This window comes from Balearica regulorum, chromosome 25 (assembly GCF_011004875.1).
Source record: "Balearica regulorum gibbericeps isolate bBalReg1 chromosome 25, bBalReg1.pri, whole genome shotgun sequence".
Taxonomy (NCBI): Eukaryota; Metazoa; Chordata; class Aves; order Gruiformes; family Gruidae; genus Balearica; species Balearica regulorum.
In genome coordinates, this window is record NC_046208.1 from 707975 (window position 1) to 715585 (window position 7611).

General features: G+C 41.9%; 1 long non-coding RNA gene across 1 annotated transcript in view; it reads right to left on the reverse strand.

Annotated features, from left to right (window-relative positions):
* The window catches only part of LOC142605219 (uncharacterized), a 98765-nt gene extending 95442 nt beyond the window's left edge, over window positions 1–3323 (reverse strand). The window contains exons 1-3 of the long non-coding RNA XR_012838949.1: window positions 2871–3323; window positions 2537–2668; window positions 197–288 (exon numbers count right to left, since the gene is read on the reverse strand). This is a non-coding gene — a long non-coding RNA (uncharacterized LOC142605219). The remainder of the gene's footprint in view (window positions 1–196; window positions 289–2536; window positions 2669–2870) is intronic.
* Between the last annotated feature and the right edge of the window lie 4288 nt (window positions 3324–7611).

A 7611-nucleotide genomic window follows, 5' to 3' on the forward strand; every position in this document is an offset into this window, starting at 1 on the left:
CTAGATTATGGCATACAGCACAGAGATTAGAAGAGCTTTTTATAGGCTTTCTCTAATAAACAGTCCCAGACCACTATGAAATAAGTCACTCTTAAACCCTTTTTTATGTATTAGATGTTAATTCCCTAAAGAGAAGAACAGATTTACATGGGAGTAAACCACAAGGCTTAGCTAGGGCAACTACTCAAGAACTTACAGTCCTGAGATCACTCCAGTGGCCAAGTCTCTGCAGAAAATCTCCACTTTCGTGCTGAGCCTCACGCTGGTTGTGATACGTGCCTCAGAGACCTGTGAAAGCATCCAGAGCCCAGAATAAATGAGCACGCAAAAGCCAGAAGGTCTGGAAAAACAGCCTTTTCATGTGTTACTGGGCATTAAGACCAGGGAGCACTGGCAGTGCCTCAAGGCATTCAGTCTGTAAGAATGAGAGTTATAATGTCAGTCCTTCGCACTGAGAAGTCTGTAAATATAGAAGAAAAATACACGTGCAAGTATGCATCTACTTCATAGTATACACAGTCCAAGAAGAATTTGCAGAGCGTTGAATCCCGTGCTATCCTTCCCTACTATACTTTTATTTGTTACTTACATCACATTCTCCACTGTGGCCAGTATAACATAGCTGAAGAATAAAATGAATTTTTAAGGCTTGATGCCTTAAAATTCTTTGCATTGCCTGAATATTACCTGCCTTTGACACTATGAGAATACATTTTAGGATATTATAGTTTTGGAGGATTAAGATCTTACTTTATAATGAGATGTACAGGTAAGGATCTATCTTTATGCTTATTCCAGCAGTGCATACAGCAAGGTTACTGGTTTCTACCTTGTGGTATTTTTAGTTTCAAAGTGAAAAGCAGCTCACTGTGTGATTTTGGAGGGATAGGGTTCAGGTTGAACAGGGCATTCTTATTAGTGGTGGAAGGAATGCTAAGGTACAATTATTTTGTAACATGCCACGTATAAGTGAACATACCACAAAACAAAAGAAAATGTGCATTTGCATTCTCTCATTTTAGGTCAAGGAAAAGTGTTGACTACTTCAGACCAGCGTGCACTCCATTGCAAAGCAGCATGGTGAAGAAGAAGATGGCTCCTCTTGAAATAATTATCGTGAAGAAATCTACTTCAGTATCTCACACTTTATTATTGCCGGCATATTTTTAAGCTAAGGGGTTTGTGTTTTAAAGCATGGTAGAAAACAAATGTATATTCAATAACATGAAATCAGGCTGTGCACAGGCAAATGCCATTCACTTCTGTGGTCTAAAGACTCATATTCAGTAGTTGGTCACACTGTAATCCACAGCGGAGACTCTTAGGCCTAGGCCAAATAAATTTATCACTGCACAGCTGTTCCAGACCCCCTATGATTCATCACAGAACTAGTTCCGTACCTCATTTTCTATGCTGATCCAACCAGCTAGATTAGCTCAAAACGATCTTAGCCATCATACATAGCAGAGGAATTCCTTCTAATTAAACCTTGAGCAACAGTTTTGATAACCTGTTTTTCCTTAGTATTTTTCACAGTTTGACAGATCATGTTATTACTCTCTAGCCCAGGTTTCCTGGGAAACAAAGCATCTCCTTACTCTTCCAATCCTTCCAGGGAAATGAAGCCAAATTAAAACATTTTATGGGCGTTCATTACATTTTATCCTAGGCAGTTCATGGACCTATCAACGTCAACTGTCCAGAATGCGCTTACTGCTTGATGGGTGGCAGAAACAACTAAATTTGCTTTTTGTAACAGTCACTTCTTGTCCAGGGACAACATTAACCAGGGCCAAAGTTTCCTTTCTGGGCAGTGGTTTGTTTCATCTCAGGTCAAGGAAACACTCCACTTCTGAGAACTGAATGTTGCTATGGCAAAAATGCGTGAAAGAGGCCCTCACAAACACGCAAGCCCGCTCCAGCTTCTAGTATATATGTTTGTCTGCTTTGATTTTTTGGAGGGGAGCGCATTCTTTTAAGTTAAAGGTGGCAGCAGGTAGTTCAGCTGTGATATGGAACCTTATTTCTGTTCTTCCTTTGGCTAGGGAGAATTTAGTGGGAACGTTCCTTCGGAACGCACGCAATCACACCTAGGAGGCTGCGCGTGCTGTGATTGTTTACGTGAGCCTGCAAACTATGTCATCATCAGTCTTTGTGCAGACATGCCCTGTTCATTGAACTCACACATGGGATGGTCATTTGTATAATAATTAAGGACGATTCGTCTGCACCTTGCAGAGGAACCTGCCTTGGTAGGAAGAGCTGCTGAATCAAAGTGGAAGTGTGCAACTCACATAATTGGAAATCTGAGTAGAGAGAAATCAGGCCCAAAGAGCAGAAGGAATATGCAAAGAGAGTGTATTAACTGGTAATAGGCTGAATGTCTCTCATTTGTTTAGCGGAGAGCTGGGGAGGGACTCAAAAAGCCAAACTGGGACTGAGAGCTGCTTACTAGGAGAGAACAGAAAAGAAAACAAGGTATTCTTCTATCCTCATTCCCATTTTGACCATTAAGGGGAGATGCTAGAAATAATACCTGGATCATGCGGGCTGTAGAAATTAAGCAGTTTACAGGATTCTGTGATTTTATAGACTTGCAATGCTTTTTCTGAAAAGCAGCTTTCAAGAGACGGGCCAGGATTTGAAGCACGGCAACTTCTGGACACTCCTAAAAAAAGAAAACCCTGCCAGTGTAGTTGTCAGGGGATCCAACCGTAGTTCTCAACCGTATAAGCTTTGCAGACTGATCTGTCATGCAAGTTCCTGATGCAAAGCAAGTAAATATATTTTAAAAAAATTAAAAAGCGTGGAAGGAAACAAAGAGGCAGACTGTTTGCTCAGACAGTTGGAGAAGCACAGTCTCTTCTGACCTCCTTTGTAGTCCCGGGAGCAATTCCTGAGCTGCGTTCTGAGACAGAGGCAGCGTTGCCAGGCCCAGCATTCCGGCAATTACTCAGTGGAAATGGAAACAGCAACACAGATGCCAACGGTATGATGCAAGTTTCATTGTCCCTGTCAGAATGAGAGTCCATTATGGTTTCTGGGCTGTTTGCTTGGAATATAAAGTCAGTTGTAGTTCTATGTAAATTACACATTTAAGCCAGGAAATAAGATTATTTTTTTTAAGGGCGCTCCTCCTCAGTCCTTGGCCTATGCTTCTCTGAAGGGCTATTTTGGACCTTGAACGGGGAATTTGAGCTTAGCGTGCATAGAAATAGCTGAGAAACAGGAAACCTGAACAATCCTCTGCAGAGCTAAGAAGCATGCATATGAATGTTTTGCTGTTCATAAAGCATAAAACTAGAGTAATTGTAGGCGCATGCTTAGGAAACAGTTGAACAACAGAGAGAAATAACGAAATTATGCCCTCCTAATCTCTCAAAGGTCAATGGGTTAGCAGAGAACAATTTGGAAGACAAGGAAAAACAGAGGAGGAGTAGGTCAGACCTGGAAGGAAAATAGTAAAATTCAGGCCCGTAGGGATATATTTTAAATGTTTTAATTCTGAAGTCAGTTTAGGGATGATCTTTATGGGACTAAAAACTCAGGCTTTCCTCTAGTAATTGAAATTAAACAGCACTTGCTCAAGCAAGGATAGTTTTTTATCCGTCATTACAAATAAAAATGATAACGTATGTTTAGCGGTATCTAAATATCTAGTGCTACAGTTGGATAACACTTCTTTCAAAAGTTTCCCAGCATGCTCTGTAATGAGAAAATAACCTAAACCAAATGGTCTTTGCCCCACGATCTGCATAATTGTAAATCTAACTGCAAAGAAATTTCTAGGTTAGAAATCTGTTACAAATATCCATATGCTTGTTTCATCCACGATATACTATGTCAGAACCTATGGGGCTCTGATAGAAGGCTTTTTAATATATTGAGCAATACAATCCATAGATTTTGAACCTGGACATCTTCAAGATGGAAATAAAAGGTCATATTTGACAGCAAATATGACTAACTAGCACAGGTCGTGAAATAATGGTGTGCGTTGTCTACCAACTGAATGCTTACTTCACAATTCGATAATCCTATTGACAAAAATATTATGAGTCCTTTCGTGCCTTAATTAGATTGATTTGTTCCATGATAGCCTAGGAAATGAAAATATTAATCACCTTTGTAGTTTTTCTCAAAAATCTCTTAATGGATAGAAACCCCAGAAATCACATTGTTATAATAAATGTCAGGGTTGCACAGTCACTGATGAGCAGAGAAAAGCAGAGAACGTGGAGCGGAACAGGAGAGGTTGGTACTTGTAGAGCATTTGAGGTGCAGATCTACACATCTGGAGCGAGGCAGCTGCCCGACTCCATCGTTACCGTGTAACGCTTACCACAAGAACACCAGGAGGGCAAAGTGTTTCAAACCAGATAGCCTTTTCCTCTCTTTTGCCGGCCTTCTATTTCTTCTGCCCCCACTCCCCCGGTTCTCGTTCCCGGCTCTGCAGAGCACGGCGGACCCTGAGACACGCGGCGTGGGAGCCAGCAGAGGGCGCTGCCGCACGCAAAATGCGTGGAGAGGCCGGACCCCACCCGGGCACCTCCGTGCGTGGGTGGAACAGAGGGGCAGGTGGGGCTGCCCACTCCCGAACTGCGATGTCTGCTTTGCAGCTGGCATCGGTTCCGAAGGGAGAGCTGCAGAGACCGTTGGTTTCTGTCCTACGCCGCGTCCCGGCCACGCAGGGACTGGGGACCCCACTCGGGGTCGCATCCGAGGCTCAGATCCTGGGAGGAATGCGGGGCGCGAGCCTGAGCTGGCAGCAGCACAGAGAGCAGAAGAAATCTAGTCCTGCGACCCGGACTTTCATAGTTCTTTCAGGTATCTTTTGACATCCCGTAACATCGCTAGCTGTCAGCACAGCTCGCGGTTATTTGACCTCACCATGCATGACTATTTGTGCGGGCACCGCAGGAGGAAGCTGTGAAGTGCTTCCTAGAGAAACTAAGAGCTACGTGGTGAAAAGCAGCATGTTGAAATTCAGGTGGGTATTGAACTCGTACCCAGCTGACAGGGTCACCACGGAAGGCTGGGGAAACAGGGCGAGATAGAGACCCCACACGTTCCCTGCCACTAACTCTGAATAGTTTGCGTCGTCTTCACTTGTACCTTCTCTAGAGTGATTGTGCAATCATTCGATTAAATCTGCTCTCCTGCCTAAATTGGTTTTCAGTGGTGATTAAGGTAGCACCCATCAAATCTAGGCAGGATACAGCTCTCCCCTCCAAAGTACAGGGGTCCTGTCCCCACAGCTCCTCCCCATATATTCGCTCAGATTCTCCCTTGGACCTCCTGAATCTGTTTTACTATCATCAGCTCACAAGGAGCACCAGTTCAAAAAAAAAACCCCAAACCCAGTACTTTTCTGAAAGAACGCATTTAATTTTAATCCTGGTTAGCTCTAGCCAAAATAAAGGCACCAAGAAGAACCAAAATCTTCCTCCTCTTGACTGCGTGCACATACAGTAACTATCCCTGCCATGAAGAGCACACACACACTGAGTAGATGAGACAAACCAGGGCTCACAGGTTAAGTCAATGGCCCTGGATCATGCACGTAGATATATGGCAGAGTTCAGGACAGATAGTGTGACCCTCCCACCACCCAGGTCATTGTCCAGCCAGTAAAGTTGTGGATAGTAATTTAGGCAGAGATGCCTTCTGCTTTCCACTGTTGCTTGCTCATCTGTCTCCTAGATTATAAGGTTTTATCAACAGCTAAATTAAACCCCAAATGTAAATTTAATTTGTTGCCCTCAGAACCTGGATTGCAATTTGCAACAATAGAAATTTGCAAATAGTGTTCATTCAAATCCAGATTTTTGTTTTTAAATTGGAGAAAAAAGAAAAATTAAAAAAAAAGATCATTCTCTTCATGGCTCCCTGTTACTCCTAGGAACAGACTTTGCTAGGTATGGATAGTGAGGAGTCTAAAATTCCTGCCCAGAGCTCTGTGAGAAATTAAGGAGCTCTGAAGGACAGTTTTGAAAGATGATCTTTTGATCTGCTTTGAGGAAGAAGAGACAATTCTGTGTTACAGAACCTCTACAAGGACTTGGGCTTAAGAGGCTTAGTGAGAGGAATAGGACCAAGCCTGAAGTTCTCAGCTAACACTTCGTGCATGGACTGTTTGCTGGCCCCCTTGCCATAGTCCTTGTATAAAACACATTTTAGAGAAAGAATGATGCAAAAGCAGCTAAATCACCACTTCTGAAATGCTTTTGAGAAAAAATAATCACAAAAAGATTGAATCAAGTCCACATCGACTGATCTCACGCTTCCTGAATACAGTCAAGAGCTAGACAAGAGATTATGCTCTTGTCACCGTGACTTTCTTCTGGAAGCAATGGAATATTAACGTAAATGTATCTGCAACAAGAAATGACCAGAAAAGCCCAGCCACATAGAGTAGAATATCAAACTGATGCCACTATTCGCAATACCAGTCGAAACTGCTAGCTGGAAAGAACAAACCTTCCTGATACATTTAACATCAGTTCAACTGGATTTCGTTCACTGCAAGAATTATGTAGCACGGAGACCTACTGCTTATGAAGGCTGAATGCTCCATTTCTAAACTTTCAGAGGAAATTAGAATGAAAATCACTATAGAGGAAGTTTTGTAAAAAGTCTTTTATCAGGCTTCTCTATTTTGCCATCATAAGCCAATGCAAAACTGCTCTCTCTTTTAGATTTTTTTATTGCTTGAAATGTGTCAGGGGAAAATGAGTTTTCTCCTACTGTTTGATACATCTTATTGTCATTATTTTGTCTATTCAACTGTAATCGTGTTTTCGTTATTTTAGAAGGAATACATTGGACCTGGTAGGTCAATACCATTTAGCACAGCATCACTCTGAAGCAAAAAAGGGAATTTGCAGGGTTTTGCTTTGTGTCATAAGGTAGGTTGAATGTTTCTTTAAAAAAACCCAACCTAATAAAGTGTATTTCCTTGCAAATGAAACAAGAGATTCTTAATAAAACTGTTGTTGCAATTCAAATAAACTATTTGGGATGATTTTCCCAAAATGCTGCCAGGCTTTAAAGTAGCTGAAAATAAACAGCAAAGTGAGTGTAAAAAAAGTATTACTGGATCATTAGATGAGTGTAATTTGCAGGCAAAGTAACAAGACCCAGGCACCTTTTCCTATGCCTTTTTGCACGGTTTCCATACACACCTTGGGAAAAATTGATTCTAAACGTGAAAACAATCTGGATAGGTAAAACCGTACAAATATTTTAATACGGCACAAACCAGGAAGTAACTGCTTTATTTGTTCAAGATTGAGAGGAAACATTTAATACAGAAACCCCACTTTTCAGGAGACTCTCCCTTACCTTGTGCTCCCTTCTCAAAGCCCTGCGGGCAGCTGCAGACTTGCTGAAGACTGTGAAAGAAAACAGCAGCTGAAAAAGATTGTAAAAGGAGAAAGATCTGAAATTTTGACAACAGAGTTGACATTTTTGGTGAAATATTGAGAACAAAAGTGGAAGTATCAGTGATTGGAAAATGAACTTTAGGGGCCCTTCGTTTACGAGTGTGAGTGAAAACAGTTTTACGGAGAATCGCCCTTTCCCTGCTGCCCTCGGACTTCACACATCAAA